The sequence below is a fragment of the Aegilops tauschii genome, chromosome 5, assembly GCF_002575655.3.
Source record: "Aegilops tauschii subsp. strangulata cultivar AL8/78 chromosome 5, Aet v6.0, whole genome shotgun sequence".
Lineage (NCBI taxonomy): Eukaryota > Viridiplantae > Streptophyta > Magnoliopsida > Poales > Poaceae > Aegilops > Aegilops tauschii.
This window is the reverse complement of record NC_053039.3, coordinates 545414177-545431714: the sequence shown is the minus strand read 5'-3', so window position 1 is coordinate 545431714 and position 17538 is coordinate 545414177. Positions and strand designations below refer to the sequence as shown.

The 17538-nt window shown below is 43.9% G+C and overlaps 1 non-coding gene across 1 annotated transcript; it reads left to right on the top strand.

Moving 5' to 3' along the window:
* Positions 1 to 475: 475 nt before the first annotated feature.
* Positions 476 to 614, top strand: LOC120965706 (small nucleolar RNA Z247). Its single transcript, XR_005758733.1, has one exon. It is a non-coding gene; the product is annotated as a small nucleolar RNA Z247 (small nucleolar RNA).
* Positions 615 to 17538: the final 16924 nt, after the last annotated feature.

The following is a 17538-nucleotide window of genomic DNA, read 5'->3' as shown; positions in this document are numbered from 1 at the left end:
CATGGCCTCCTCAAGCTCCGCTGTCGCCGCGCCTGCCCTCATCCCCATAGCCGACCGATTCCATCGCTCCAACTTTCTGGTATGGTGCGCGCAAGCCATGGCAGTCATCCGTGGGGCGCAGATCGTCTCCTACCTCGATCCAGATCAGGAGCAGCCGGAGCAGAAGCTCCGCGACAAGGACGGCAAGCCCACGGACGTGCCCAACCCTGCATACGACATCGACAAGGCTCGAGATTCTTAGGTGCTGAGCTTCATCTTCAACTCCATCTCAGCTCCTGTCATGGTTCAGGTTGCACACTGCGACACGGCGGCCGAAGCATGGGTCGCCATCAGGGAGATCTTTATCTCCCAAACTCAGGCACACGTCGTCAACACCAGAATCGCCCTTTCCACCACCAAGAAGGGCAACTCAACGATGTCCGAGTACATCGGGCGCATGAAGGCGCTCGGTGATGAGATGGCATCGGTGGGTAAGCCGCTCACCGACAACGACATGGTGTCCTACATCCTGGCGGGACTCGACTACGACTACGTGTCCTTCGTCTCCACGATCTGCGCTCATACTCAGCAAATCAAGGTGAGCGAGATTTACTCGCAGCTGATCAGCTTTGAAAGCAGGCTGGCCATTTTGAAGGCGGAGGGCAGTCCTCCCACTCCCCTGCCAATGCCATGTCTCGCGGCGGACGCGGTGGATCCAACCGTGGCTGTGGCCGCGGTGGCAACGGTGGCCGCAATGGAGGCGGCCATGGCAACGGCCGCGGCGATCGTGGTCGCGGCGGCGATCGTGGTCGCGGCGGCGGCCGCGGCAATGGAGGAGGCCGCAACGATCCGCCTGAGGTCTTCTGCCAAATCTGCACCAAGCCAAATCACACGGCCATGGAGTGCTATCGTCCCTTTGACATCTCCTTCAACAAGGAGAAAAGTGCAGTAGCCGTCAACACCAAATCCTCCTACGGGGTGGACACAAACTGGTATGTGGACTCAGGTGCAACAGACCACATCACCAGCGAGCTCGACAAGCTCACGGTCCGTGACAAGTACAATGGACACAATCAAGTGAACGTGCCAAACGGTGCAGGTATGAAGATTTCCCATATAGGTCATGCATATGTTCGTACCCCTACTCACAATCTTCATCTCAAAAATATCTTGCATGTGCCCAAAGCCACTAAAAACTTGATCTCTGCTCATCGTCTAGCTAATGACAATCATGTGTTTCTTGAAACTCATCCTCATTTTTTCTACGTCAAGGACAAGGCAATGAGTAAAACCCTCCTCCACGGCAAGTGTAGAAACGGGCTCTATCCCCTATCATCAGCTCCCATAAGCTCGGGCAGACATGCACTTGGCGCCACCAAGATCTCTCCATCAAGGTGGCACGATCGTTTAGGACATCCATCCTCGGTAATAGTTCAACATGTTCTTAGACAAAATAAAATTTCCTTTTCTAGCAAAGAGTTGAATAAAGAGGGAGTGTGTTATGCTTGCCAACAAGGCAAGAGCCATCAACTTCCCTATCCAAATTCTAGTAGTATCTCAAAAGCTCCTTTAGAGTTAGTTTTCTCTGATGTATGGGGGCGTGCCCGAGATTCAATCAATAAGAAAAAATATTATGTGAGTTTCATCGATGACTTTAGCAAATTCACATGGATATATATTCTCAAACATAGATCAGAAGTTTTCAAAGTATTTCATGAGTTTCAAGTACTTGTTGAACGACTCTTCGATCGCAAGATTATCACCATGCAAACAGATTGGGGCGGTGAGTATGAGCGCCTCAACTCATTCTTTCGTCAAATAGGGATTACACATCACGTATCATGCCCACGTGCCCATCAACAGAATGGGTCAGCCGAGAGAAAACACAGGCACATTGTAGATGTGGGTCTCTCTCTTTTAGCTCATGCTTCCATGCCCTTCAAAATTTTGGACGAAGCTTTTCTAGCCGCCACCTATCTTATCAATCACACTCCTAGCAAAGTGATCAATCTTGATACTCCCTTGGAAAAATTGTTTCATGAAAAACCCAACTACCATGCTCTACGCACCTTTGGTTGTGCATGTTGGCCAAATATTCGACCCTTTCATGCTAAGAAGCTAGAATTCTGTTCAAAACAATGCATTTTGCCTGGCTATAGCAATCTCCATAAAGGGTTCAAGTGTCTTGATGTCAAAGAAGGACGCGTCTATATTTCTCGTGATGTTATCTTTGACGAAACATTTTTTCCATTTGCTTCGCTCAATCCAAATGCCGGTGTTCCCGTTCGTTCTAAAGTTCTCCTTCTTGCTGAAACTGCTTCATCTGAACCTCCTGATCATGGGGACGAACAAACAGCTGATCCTTCGGTTAATCTTCATAAAAATCCTGCTATAAATTTTGGTGTAAATTCTGTTTTTGGTCATGATTTTATGCAGCAGACAGGCGCAAAACACGAAGCAGATTCAGGTGCTGCTCCGGATCCAGCCAGCGGCGATCCCGGGGAGGATTCTCCCTCGCCTGCCACGCCGGTCAGCGGGATCCGCACCGCATCAGCCTCGGGGGCGGGCGACCCAGCCTCGCCGCGATACGTGTCCCCTCGCGGGCCCGTGGACGCGGACGCTGCAGCGCACTCTGGGTCAGGCGGACCCACAAGCAGCGAGGCGCCGCTCTCCACGCGCCAAGTGGTGCGGTCCTCTCCGCACGGTGGTGCGGGCCAATCAGGTGGGCTGCATGCAGGCGACAGCATCCGCCTTGGATCTGCGGCTGTCGGGCCAGGCGCGGACGCTGGCGATGGCGACAGGATCCTCCTTGGATCTAGTGCGGCTGGGTCAGGCTCCGGATCTGCTGTGCAGGGCTCCGGATTGTCTGTGCAGCCGCCTTCTGCGATGATTTCTGTGTCTCCACCAAAAAAAGATCTCAGCATAGTATTTTAAAACCAAAAGTACGTACAGATGGTACAGTCAGGTATGACAAAGGGCGTCGGTTTGCTGGTCTTGCTGTCACGGGAGAACCAAATACTTTGGTAGAGGCATTGGAAGATAAAAATTGGAAAAATGCAATGAATGAGGAATATAATGCTCTTATGAAAAATAGAACATGGCATCTAGTTCCTCCAGCAAAAGGGAGGAATTTAATTGATTGCAAATGGGTCTATAGAATTAAAAGAAAGGCAAATGGAGAAATAGACAGATACAAGGCTAGACTAGTTGCAATGGGTTTTAAACAAAGATATGGTATAGATTATGAAGATACCTTTAGCCCTGTTGTGAAAGCAGCTACTGTTAGACTTGTTCTCTCTATTGCAGTATCAAACAATTGGAGTCTTCATCAATTGGATGTGCAGAATGCGTTCCTTCATGGCATTCTAGAGGAAGAAGTGTATATAAGACAACCACCTGGGTATGAGGTAAAGTACAAGTATCATTTTGTATGTAAGCTTGATCAGGCTTTATATGGTTTGAAACAAGCACCTAGAGCATGGTATTCCAGGCTGAGTGTGAAACTCCAAAGACTTGGTTTTCAGCCGTCCAAAGCTGACACATCACTATTTTTCTATAGAAAAGGCAAAATCACCATTTTTATGCTAGTGTATGTTGATGATATTATTGTTGCAAGCTCATCACAGGATGCAACCAAAGCATTGCTTACGGATCTAAGGAAAGACTTTGCTCTTAAAGATCTTGGTGATTTGCACTACTTCTTGGGAATAGAAGTAAAAAAGGTTAAAGATGGCATAGTCTTGAGTCAAGAAAAGTGTGTGTCAGATGTGCTAAAAAGAGCAGGTATTATGAATTGCAAGGTATCAAATATGCCCCTCTCAACTTCTGAAAAATTATCTAAGGAAGAAGGAGAGGCTTTAAGTGCTGAAGATTCTACAAACTATAGAAGTGTTGTAGGTGCCTTGCAATATCTAACACTTACAAGACCTGGCATATCTTTTCCTATCAATAAAGTATGTCAGTTTCTGCATGCCCCTACTCTTGCACATTGGACAGCAGTAAAGAGGATCTTAAGATATCTAAGGGGCACTATGAGTACAGGTTTGAAAATCACAAGGTCAATGTCAACTTTGGTGAGTGCATTCTCGCAGATTGGGCAGGTTGTCCTCATGATAGAAGATCAACAGGGGGCTTTGCTGTTTTCTTTGGACCAAATCTTATATCATGGAGTGCACGGAAAGAGGCTATTGTATCAAGATCAAGTACAGAAGCTGAGTACAAGGCCTTGGCCAATGCCACAACAGAGTTGATATGGGTTCAAACCTTGTTGAATGAGCTTCGAGTTAATCACTCCCCTGTTGCACGGTTGTGGTGTGATAACATTGGTGCCACTTATCTATCAGCAAATCCAGTGTTTCATGCCAGAACAAAACACATTGAGGCTGATTATCATTTTGTGCGAGAAAGAGTAGCTAAGAAGCTTCTTGATATTCGGTTCATTCCCACTAACGATCAAGTTGCAGATGGTTTCACTAAAGCCTTATCATGTCACAAGTTAGAAGAGTTCAAAAACAATCTCAACTTGGTGAAGTTATGATTGAGGGGGTGTGTTAGAATATAATGTATGTGTATATGGTTGTGTATATAAAACCGTATACACCTTGCGTGCGTTGTCTTGTAACATGGTAGTTAGGTTGCTTGAATCCTTATCTCGTAGATAGCTTACTTGAGGATCAAGTCCAAACATAACTACCGAATCTTGTAAACCCTAGCCTATGGCTATATATAACACGTAACACATCCCTGCTAGGCATACGCTTCAAGCCATCTTTCAGACGGGAGCGAGTGCACTGTCATGCCAGACCTCTCAATTCAACGGTGATCATTGAGGCTTCATGCATGCAACGAAACGTTCTTGGTGCACTGGCCTACATGATTCCGTGATGAGGGGCACTATCGTTGATCATTCGCATGTCCAGCTGACATTCAGGTGCAACTGATTTGATTTCTAGCATCATCTTTGGTTGCGATCACAATGCATATGAAAACAATACTTCAAACCGTGAGAGCTAGCTTTGATTAGCGGCACTGTAGTTGATTATATACTTCATATATGTTGATTAGCTTTCTCCACATAAAAATTACATCTGAAAAGAGGTACACTGTACTAATGAATTGAACTGCAGGAACATTGGGTTTCGAGATATTTTTTAGGCAAGAGACTTTCTTGGATTTCAATTTCTGATGCATAAACAATATTATTTTTCCATGGTATCCATCATTGCTGGCATTGTTAATCTCGAGCTCCTCTCAGTGGTCCACAACATATCTCAATATTGTTAGATGTTGAGTGGTGTGATGCAGTTATTGTTGTCCAGTGCTTCTAATATATTTTTACTGTTCTCCATTCTCTGAATTTGTTGCAAGCACTAGGCTGATGCCCGAGGAGAACATATGATGTGTTGAACTTTGTTTGGTTCCTTGCCATTCAAAGAAGATAGATGTTTGTTGTCCAGTGACCGGATATGCAAGCCAGCATTGGAACTCCACGACAACTGCAAATTAATAGTAAGTTACGAGCACACTCTCATATATGATTCACTATGAACCTTTTTTTGGTTCTGTGCAGTAGCATTAGGATCATGAAGATGTCAGGTTTTTCCTACCACCATTCTGTTCATGAAGGGAAAAAATATACTCATCTTTTGCGACGACAAGGCAGGTAACAACCTTGGTCAGTCTCATGGAAGCCACTTTAGATCTTTCAGTTGACCTATCTAATACATTGTCTGTTACTTATACAATAAAATTTCAAATTTCATATACTTATTGTAGTTCGCTTAAATTTGGGGATCTAAGCACTCTTTATTAGGCTCCATTGTTGACCTGTATCTCTCTCTTCTTTTTGTGGGATAAAAATGCTGGCCTCTATATCTATTGGCATGTGACAAAGATGATGCACCTAACTACATTGAAAAAAGGGTAGCAAAAGCAACTTGCTCCATAGAGGTTACGTTTTACATGCCTTTTGTTATTTAATACTATTTGGACAACTCCCAGACCCGCCACTCCTTAGTCCTTATTTATAGTACTTAAAAACTTAGACCCTTCGTCATAATCATCTACTGTCATTAGCAATTCATGTACATAATTTTATTGTGCTCCAAGAAAAAAAATGCAATTTTTCAAATGCATTAAAATAATTTGGTTAGTAAATTTATGCCCAGTTTTTAAACATATTATACCGATGGTTCTTCTTTTGATTTTTTTCTGGTGGACTAACATTACATCATTCATTTGACAAACTGGGCCAAAACTGCTATTACGTAATTGCACATTTGAATTCAATTCATTTTTAATATATTTGCACATGAATGCCCAATATTGAAATATGTTTCCATCCTCTATATGTAACATCAACATACATGTTATTGTACATGGAGTGTAAGGTTATTCAAAAATGTTATACATAATTCTGCTCTTAGTACAAACCAAATTCAGATATATACATCAATCCAAAAGATCGTAAACAATCATTTAGGTATACAGAATAACATAACCTTCCTGTTATTATTTCGTTTCTTATTGTATTAACCCAATGCGTTACTAACTTTGACTTGAACAGATGACCTTCGAGAAAAGTGGACAACCAATTAAAATTGTATTAATATTAGTTATATCCAAAAAACTGAGTAATATATAGTTTTTCCGAGTTTGAAATAACTAATCATGTTCTAAAGCCCCTTAGTTCTGTAAACTTATGGTGTTCTACTCTGTTGTGGATTTTGTTGCTGATGGTTAACCTAAACTTAAGAAGCAGATTTATAATTATCGTTCTTTTGTCTCAATCATTCCCACGCAGTTATAAATTCCACTGTGCATGCTTCCTTTGCATGGTATTGTTTGGATTTCTAATTTTGGAGCCAACTTGATTAGTGTCAAGCAATAGTGTATGGTCTCAATCATGCAAGTCAAAAAAATCATGCAAGTGTCCGAAAAAATGGAGGTTATTTTTACTATGATGTGCTTTCAGTATACGTATTAAATTACGATGTGTTTGAATTACATGTTCTGATATACTATATTTTGTACGTGGTTAATGAGTACCTTCAGTGATAGAACTTATTTATCCGTCATTATTTTCCTTTAGTAGCACTCTATTTTCCTATAGTGGTGTGTTGCATGACTAATGTTTCTGATATCTTAACTGTCTCTGTAGTCTTGGCTCTTGGCTAAATGGAACATTTTCTGCATCCAAGGCACTATTTGGGTTTTACTTCCAACCGTATAGCTTCGAGGAAATAAAAATGACATATTGTTTCACTCTTATCATATAATTGTTGATTATATTTTACATTGGAATCCGCAGTCATCATGTAAATAAGCTTTTACTTACCATACTATTTTTCTTTAAATTACCTGCATTGCTTTGTCTTATTTCCCTTCTATTGGAAATAAAAATTTGCATGTTTGATTGATAATGATGCGTTTGTTGTCAGTATTTATAAATTATTCATTTTGCAACTATATATACGTGTTGAATTATTGCTATTGGCATATATCTGTTGGAACACGCGGTACGCTACGCTACCGCCAAATAAAATTTTCTACCGCGCGCCCAAGATCTTGCTGCTGGAAATAGATCACGGAATCGGGTTTACCACTAGACGCGCAGTCACCGCAGCGGAAGTAGAGTTGATGATGCGTGTAGCCGATCTCCCGGGCCGTCTCCTCCTCACGTTGCCGATCTCCCGCGAACAGAGAAGACCCGTGAACGGTGATCTCCCGCGAACGGCACCTCGCGGTTCCCTCGAACGGTTCGTCCAAGCACCGCAGATGCGATGCCTCCAAGGTATCCACACGTACGGGGAGCAGCGTTGAGCGGCGGACTGCTAGGTCCGGTCGCGCGGCATGGCGTGGGGAGTGGCGGTGGCTAACCAGGGTTCAATTCGATCAACCCTAAGTGGTGTGCCCACTCCCCTTTATATAGACCTCTGAGGTGGGCTCAACACTTGAGCCCACTAGGAGTCCACATCCATTTTCCACTCGGATCCAATCCGAATGGGCTGCATCCCTTTAAGTGTGCGACCCTATAGGTTCACGTACACATGGACACGACCAGAGTTGATAGTTGCTAGCGGCTCCTAGCAGAACGTGCCAACTCCCATATGGGCGTAAAGTCGTTTGACGAACCTCAACAATGTGGCATATGCAACATTCCTTTTGCCTCACGATATTTGTTGTCGAGCTCAAGGCGAGTACTTGTCACCCTTGTGATAGCTCGACCTCTCTTCTCGAAACCGTGATACATATTCCCGAACTAGGTTAACGCTTAACCCAAGTCGCATGGCCATGCTTTCTGAATCTGATCACTCGAGAGGGCCCAGAGAATATCTCTCCAAATAGGAGGGGCAAATCCCATCTTGGTCAACCATGTCTCGCGGCATGTCTCACGACTCACCCGAAAGCTACCTTTATAACTACCCAGTTACGGAGTAGCGTTTGATAGACCCTAAGTGTGTCGACCCTCATCCCGAGAACATGCGAGGACCTCAGGTCTAGGACATGGGATAAGCATTGCACTTGAGACTAACAGATGACTATATCTCGCTGTGTCTCAAAGTGGCTCTGTCCGGCTCGGTGATCTCCATCCCCGAGCCCATACTATCGGTTTAGCATCTCCATGCACATGACTTGTGAAACATAGTCATCAACCGAGTTGTATACTAGTCAAGGATATGTGTCTGCACAACCTTACCAACTAGGGACCATTAGAACAATCATCATACAATACATAGTCCCACAAACAAGTCACATACTTATTGATACATATCATTGATGATGTTCAAGGACAATACAAAGGACTCATGAATACATATGGAAATGTCATCATCACATGATTGCCTCTAGGGCATATCTCCAACAGTCTCCCACTTGCACTAGAGTCAATCATTTATGCATCGTATGCCCATGGAGCTCATGTGTGCCTCATGCTTCGGCCGTGGGAGAGGCTTCGTCAATGGATCGGCAACATTTGCATCCGTGTGTACCTTGCATATGTTTACATCACCTCTTTCGACAATGTCGTGAATAAGGTAAAAACGCCTGAGTATGTGCTGGGTTTTATGATGGTTTCGTGGTTTCTTGACTTGCGCAATGGCACCAATATTATCACAATAGAGGTCCAATGTCTTAGACGCACGCTCAACCACACCAAGATCAGAAATGAAATTCTTCACCCAAACACCTTCTTTTGCAGCTTCCGAAGCCGCAATGTACTCAGCCTCTATTGTAGAATCAGCTACCGTATCTTGCTTGGAGCTCCTCCAGCTCACTGCTCCTCCATTCAGAATGAACACAAACCCAGTTTGCGATTGACTATCATCCCTATCGGTTTGGAAACTAGCATCCGTGTAACTCTTTACAACGAGCTCATCCTCACCTCCATAAACCAGGAACATATCCTTAGTCCTTCTCAAGTACTTAAGGATATTCTTAACCGCTGTCCAGTGACTCTCACCTAGATCAGCCTGGTATCTGCCCACCATGCTAAGAGCAAAACTAACATCGGGACGAGTACATACCATAGCATACATGATGGACCCAACAACCGAAGCATACAGAATCCCATCCATGCGTCTTCGCTCATCAGGGGTCGAAGGACTCTGAGTCTTGCTAAGACTAATGCCATGTGACATGGGCAAGAAACTCTTCTTGGCATCTTGCATGTTGAACCGCTTCAACACCTTGTCAATATATGCACTCTGGCTTAATCCAATAAGCCTTCTCGATCTATCTCTATAGATTTTGATTCCCAAAATGTAAGCTGCTTCTCCCAAGTCCTTCATAGAAAAACTATTTTTCAATGAGTCCTTGACAGATTCAAGCATTTGAACATCATTTCCAATCAATAATATGTCATCCACATATAAGATCAGAAATGCAACTGAGTTCCCACTAACCTTCTTAAATACACAATGATCACAGTCATTCTTGATGAAGCCAAACTCTTTGACAACTTCATTAAAACAAATGTTCCAATTCCGAGATGCTTGCCTTAATCCATAAATGGATCTCTGAAGCTTGCATACCATGCTAGACTTCTTTGGATCGACAAAACCCTCAGGTTGTGTCATATACACATCCTCGGTTAAATTTCCATTAAGGAAGCCATTTTGACATCCATCTGCCATATTTCATAGTCGAAATATGCCGCTATAGCAAGAATGATCCGAATTGATTTAGGCATTGCTACCGGTGAGTAAGTCTCATCGTAGTCAACTCCTTGAACTTGTCGATAACCTTTAGCAACAAGTCGAGCCTTATGGACTGTGACATTTCCGTCCATATCAGTTTTCTTCTTAAAGATCCACTTGCACTCAATGGCTCGAATGCCATCTGGCAGATCCACAAAGTTCCAAACTTGATTGTCATCCATGGACTTTAATTCGGATCTCATGGCCTCAAGCCATAACTCGGAATCAGGGCTCTCCATTGCTTCCGCATACGTAGTCGGCTTGTTATTCTCCAAGAACAACACATTGCAGTTATGCAAATTGCGTAACCTTTTTGACCTTCGTGGAACCGGTGTCGACTCCACCACGAGTTCCCTGACTAATTCCGTTGTGACAGAATCACCTACTGGAAAGTCCCCGTGTGGTTCTCGAATTTCTTCGAGTCGGACCGTCCTCCCACTAGCCTTCCGATTGAGAAACTCTTTCTCAAGGAAGACTCCATGTCGAGCGACAAACACTTTGCCCTCTTCACGGTTGTAGAAGTAATATCCTAAGGTTTCCCTTGGATATCCCACGAATATGCACTTGTCTGATTTGGGTGTGAGCTTATCCGACTGGAGTCGCTTGACATAAGCTTCACATCCCCAAATTTTCAGAAAAGACAAACTGTGAGTCTTCATAGTCCATATCTCATATGGTGTCTTATCTACGAACTTAGATGGTACCCTGTTTAGTGTGAAAGTTGCAGTTTCTAGAGCGTACCCCCAAAATGACAAGGGTAAATCTGACTGACTCATCATCGATCGGACCATGTCCAACAGGGTCCGATTCCTCCGTTCCGACACACCATTTCTATGTGGCGTACCCGGAGGAGTCAGTTGTGGAACTATTCCACGACTCTTTAGATGATCATCAAACTCCTGGCTCATATACTCACCGCCACGATTAGATCGTAGAAGTTTGATTTTCTTGCCGAGTTGATTTTCCACTTCGTTCTGAAACTCCTTGAACTTTTCAAAAGTTTCTGACTTGTGCCTCATCAAGTAGACATATCCATATCTACTCAAGTCGTCGGAAGTCACGAAGTATTGGAAACCACCTCTGGTTGTCGTGCTCATTGGTCCACATACATCACTATGTATAAGTTCCAACAGCTCGAACGCCCTCTCACAACTCTTTGCAAAAGGAGTCTTAGTCATCTTGCGGAGTAGGCAAGACTACTCGCATGTCTCGAATGATTCAAAATCAAACGAAGTTAGGATTCCATCATCATGGAGCTTCTTCATGCGCTTTTGACTAATGTCTCCTAGTCGACAATGCCAAATGTAAGTCAGATTTATCTCATTAGGCTTATGCCTCTTGACATTTATGTTATAGACTGATTCACCTTCAAGGTCTAGGATAAATAACCCATTCACAACGGGTGCAAAGCCATGAAACATATTATTCAAGTAAATTGAACAACCATTGTCCTTAATACTGAATTCATAACCTCGTCTCATCAAAATGAGGCAGAAATAATGTTTCGACTCAAAGCAGGAACATAATAACAATTATCAAGTTCCATTACAAATCCTGAAGGTAAATTAAGTTGCATAGTGCCGACGGCCAATGCAGCAACTCTTGCTTTATTCCCGACGCGAATGTCAACTTCTCCTCTTGCGACATTCCTAGTTCTGCTTAGCCCCTGCATCGAGTTGCATATGTGAACAACAGATCCGGTATCATATACCCAAGAGCTACTAGAAACATCAGCAAGATAAATGTCTATAACATATACAACAAGTGTACCTGAAGAAGAAGTCATACTTCCAGTCTTCTTGCCATTCTCGGCAAGCCACTTGCTGCAGTTCCTTTTCCAGTGTCCGGGTTCCTTGCAATGAAAGCAAATACTCCCCGAAGTCGTCCCTGACTTAGGCGCAGTGGCTGCAGTTGGAGTTGCCTCCTTCTCTTTGCCCTTTGCCTTAGACTTTTTCTTGGACCAGCTCTTCTTGAACTTAGCCGAGTTCTACACCATCAACACTTGACGATGCGTACCTTTCTTGATATCCTGCTCTGCCACTTTGAGCATCCCATGCAATTTAGTGAGCTTCTTTTCCATCCCATGCATATGGTAGTTCGAGATGAATGGCCCATAGCTATCCGGAAGAGAACCCAGAATTGTATCTGTGGACAACTCATTCCCAAGTGGGAAGCCTAGCCTTTCCAGAGCTTGCATGTACCCGATCATCTTGATCACATGCGGGCTCAGTGGATCACCCTCTTTCAGCTTACAATCCATCAAGGATCGCCAGACGTTGAACCTTTCAGTCCTAGCCTGCATTTGAATCATGCTATTAAGGTTCTCGATCATATCGAAAGCCTCAATATTTTCGAACTGCTGCTGCAGATCAGGCTCCATAGAAGCCGGCATAAGACAACTGATCTCGTTTGATTCATCAACGAGTTTCTGGTAGGCATTTCTGGCTGTGGCATTAGCATTATCGGCAGGTTCCTCTGGAAGCGGATTCTCTAGAACTTGTTCCTTTTTCTCATGCCTAAGAACAATTCTCAGGTTTCTAAACCAGGTGGTAAAGTTTGCTCCATTTAATTTATCTTTTTCCAGGATTGATTTCAACGCAAAAGGGGTAACTTGAGCAGGTGGTGCCATTGATCTACAACGGAAATATGCAAAACACTAAGACATGCATTCATGAAGAGTAATTCATATTAAACATTTTAATAAGATCATTACTCCCACTAAAGTCAACATCCCTCGGTTGATACTTAGTGATTCAAGATCCAAGATCAACATGTCAACTAGTGAGCTTTTGCATCACTGCTAGAGGACAAGATCACTCGGTAAGCAATTCTTGCTAATCGTATCTCCATACGACTCTTGTTGTTGGGGACATCTCATGCCTCGCCAACTTCTATGCCTCGTAGCCCAAATTTTTTTTGATAGCCACGACAAGTCAACCAATGCTTCGCGTGTAACTGTCTGACACAAACCCATCACTTCAAGGAGATCTAGTGGCACCCTAATTTCATAGGCCCACCACTAAATATACTTGACATGTGAAGGTGCAGCAATTGGGGAGGCATTTTTACTTGACATTCTTTGAGGGATCACCCTACTTAAAACATCTACCATGCAAAAAGAAGGGTACATAAAAGGGATAAACTTTCACAGGCAGTTTATGTATGTGTGATATGGTATAGCCCCTTTCACAGCGCGTGGTGATCTCCATCACCACGTGTGCAATCTTCCCATGCATGGTTGTCCTCGTGGTGATCTCCATCTCCACGCCATGGTGTCAACCGCCAAGTGTTACATAAGATACTATGCTATTAAAAACTAATAGCTACTGAAAGTAAATTACATTACATGGCTTCTCATGTTGACACGCAGGTCATTAATACAATAATGGGACAACCATATGGCTCCTGCCAGTTGCCGCACTCATGACACGCAGGTCATGAAACAATAATATACAAGCAACACACATGGGCTATACCAAATCACAGTCATTCCCTGCAAAAACGAGTCAGACGTTCTACCGCCGAAGATAAAACCTCCTGAAACATTATCTTCCAAGCGGATTTTGGCCTAGCCAAAAGCGCCCAAATCTTGTTTTACCGGTCGCCGCTAATCCAACTTTTCGTTAGCTTCAGTTTGACAGGTCGTGGAGAAAAATTGGAGTTCATATGCAGAAGTTACAGCCGTTTTACCGAGACCGCTCCAACAGATTTCAGCACCGCGGAAATCACATTTCCAAGGTGTTGATCTATGTTCCGATTTGATCAATCTCATTGATCTTCGCGTGCTGCATCCGGATTTACGTTCCACTGTCTACCCCGATGGCGGAAAACCGACCGGTAGGGGTAAGTTGTGTCACGACCTCTGCATCACGATCACGGAAACAAGATCACGAAACCAACCTTCAACACTGATGTGCGCGACCGATCTCATCGACCCGCACTTGAACCGATCTACATATCTCATATGCATATCATCGAATCTATCACCACACAGCGGAGGCTCTGATACCACTGTTGGAACACGCGGTACGCTACGCTAGCGCCAAATAAAATTTTCTACCGCGCGCCCAAGATCATGCTGCTGGAAATAGATCACGGAATCGGGTTTACCACTAGACACGCAGTCACCGCAGCGGAAGTATAATTGGTGATGCGTGTAGCCGATCTCCCGGGCCGTCTCCTCCTCACGTTGCCGATCTCCCGCGAACAGCGAAGACCCGTGAACGGTGATCTCCCCCGAATGGCACCTCGCGGTTCCCTCGAACGGTTCGTCCAAGCACCGCAGATGTGATGCCTCCAAGGTATCCACACGTACGGGGAGCAGCGTCGAGCGGCGGACTGCTAGGTCTGGTCGGGGCGGCATGGCGTGGGGAGTGGCGGTGGCTAACTAGGGTTCAATTCGATCAACCCTAAGTGGTGTGCCCACTCCCCTTTATATAGACCTCCGAGGTGGGCTCAACACTTGAGCCCACTAGGAGTCCACATCCATTTTCCACTCGGATCCAATCCGAATGGGCTGCAGCCCCTTAAGTGTGCGGCCCTATAGGTTCAAGTACACATGGACACGACCAGAGGCGATAGTTGGTAGCGGCTCCTAGCAGAACGTGCCAACTCCCATGTGGGCGTAAAGTCGTTTGACGAACCTCAACAATGTGGCATATGCAACATTCCTTTGCCTCACGATATTTGTTGTCGAGCTCAAGGCGAGTACTTGTCACCCTTGTGATAGCTCGACCTCTCTTCTCGAAACCGTGATACAGATTCCCGAACTAGATTAACGCTTAACCCAAGTCGCATGGCCATGCTTTCTGAATCTGATCACTCGAGATGGCCCAGAGAATATCTCTCCAAATAGGAGGGGCAAATCCCATCTTGGTCAACCATGTCTCGCGGCATGTCTTACGACTCACCCGAAAGCTACCTTTATAACTACCCAGTTACGGAGTAGCGTTTGATAGACCCTAAGTGAGTCGATCCTCATCCCGAGAACATGCCAGGACCTCAGGGCTAGGACATGGGATAGACATTGCACTTGAGACTAACAGATGACTATATCTCGCTGTGTCTCAAAGTGGGTCTGTCCGGCTAGGTGATCTCCATCCCCGAGCCCATACTATCAGTTTAGCATCTCCATGCACATGACTTGTGAAACATAGTCATCAACCGAGTTGTATACTAGTCAAGTATATTGGTCCGCACAACCTTATCAACTAGGGACCATTAGAACAATCATCATACAATACATAGTCCCACAAACAAGTCACATACTTATTGATACATATCATTGATGATGTTCAAGGACAATACAAAGGACTCATGAATACATATGGAAATGTCATCATCACATGATTGCCTCTAGGGCATATCTCCAACAATATCTTCTACTCTTATCTTATTGACTGAACAACCACCAAATTTCTCTGCTTTTAATCAGTATAGGATTAAGGAACACATTAATTAACTATTTAGTTGTTTTAATTTTTCGAAACACCAAGGCATATTTTATACAATTTTGGATGACAAATGGATATCAACTCTGTACTTATATATGTAGGGGAGTACGACGAATGCTAATAGATCGTCTTTCATGTGGTATACATGATATTTTCCATAAGTCAATTACACTATCTATTGATAAATTGAAGAAATTTTGGGCATAGCACGGTTAAAATATTTTACTTTGAACCTTTAGTTTTATATCATATGTTAATAAGTAACAGTAACCCTGTGATATTGTGTAACTTTTTTCCTTGAATATTCTATGATAATATTACAATCAAGAAAATGTAACATATTCAATATAAATTAATATAGTCTAAATTGGAGAAGGTTGTTCACAGACTTTTTAGGACCACTCCATCCATTTACAGTCACATGTTGCACAAAATACTATTATTCCATATGCAAAGTCATAACAAATGCATTTGCATACATGTGACAAATATTTTAGGAAAAAAATAAAATTACTCAAAATGTTTTTTGTTAAAACGTATTTTGATATCATTACATGTATAATAGGTCATGTCCCTACGTTTAAGCAAATAACCAGTGTATTCGACAGCTCCACATTCTTCCCGAATATTTGGCTTACCACCATATATTGTCCCTGTGTATGAAATCCCGTGTTCTTTAATCTATATGATTGGACACACATCCAAGAAAAATCACAAATCAATACCAGATCATATCATAGACAACAAGATAAAGTTAGATAACTAGCCCGTGCGAATGCACGGGTGGACGACTAGTGGAGTTTAATTTAGAACCTAGGGTTCAAACCAACTTCATTTAAATCATTGCTAGTTGCATTAGCTCAAATCACAGCATATTGCCATGTCACATTCATGCATCATACTATTGCATTGCATTGATTGTGTTTCCTCTCTGTTGCCGGTATTTGTTCCCCCTCAGTAGACGTTGTTCCGACGATGAGTTCGATGACACCGATGAAGAGCTATACTATCTTCAGAAGTGCCAGGCAAGCAAAACCCCCTTGTTCATTCCGATACAATCCCACTCTCTCGCTTCTGTTCTCTTTTACTACAATAGGACAACAACGATTCAACGCTTACATGCTGCGGTAGTTGAACCCCTTTCCTCTGCATGACCTGTCATTGCCACAGTAAATAGATGAAACCCACTAGCATGAGTAGGAGTTGTTTGAGCCCTGATGTGCCTACTCATTCATGCTTGTTGTCATGCCTGCTACTGCTTAGAGTTGAGTCAGGTCTGATTGATCGGGGATGAATTGGAATGTGGTGAACATGTCCTACTGCTAAGAGCTAAGTGTGTGAACACGATTTGGTAAAGGTAGCGGTGAGAAGCCATGTAGGAGTACATGGTGGGTTGTCTCATTGAAACCGTCCTCAGGAACTGACTTCAGTGTTTGTGATCCATGAACAGCTACTACCACACGTTGGGCCCTGAAATATGACCCCGCTCGACTTATTAACCCCCCCTGTCCTTTGTCCAGGAGTTGCAAGTAGTTTCTGATGTTTGTAGTATGCTGGAGGCCGTGCGTAGCGCTGACCCGAGGGGTGGGCTGTGATGCGGTAGGCACATGGCCCGGTGTACCGAGTCGCCCGTTTGTTGCCTCGGGAACCCTGCACACAACGTCCGGGGCCGTAGTGGAAACCTCGGCCGGACTCCCTGCGGATGGAACCTGAATAGGCGATAAACCTGGACTAGGGACTTGTGTGGTTTGTCAGGTCGTAGTCTACACCCACGTCGGCTTTCGCTTGAAGTCTGCCGAGCACATGTCGTGTGCAGACGCTAAGTGGTGGAAACATGTGTGAAGAAGTACACCCCTGCACGGTTATAAATAATCTATTCGAATAGCTGTGTCTGCGGTAATGAACTTCTA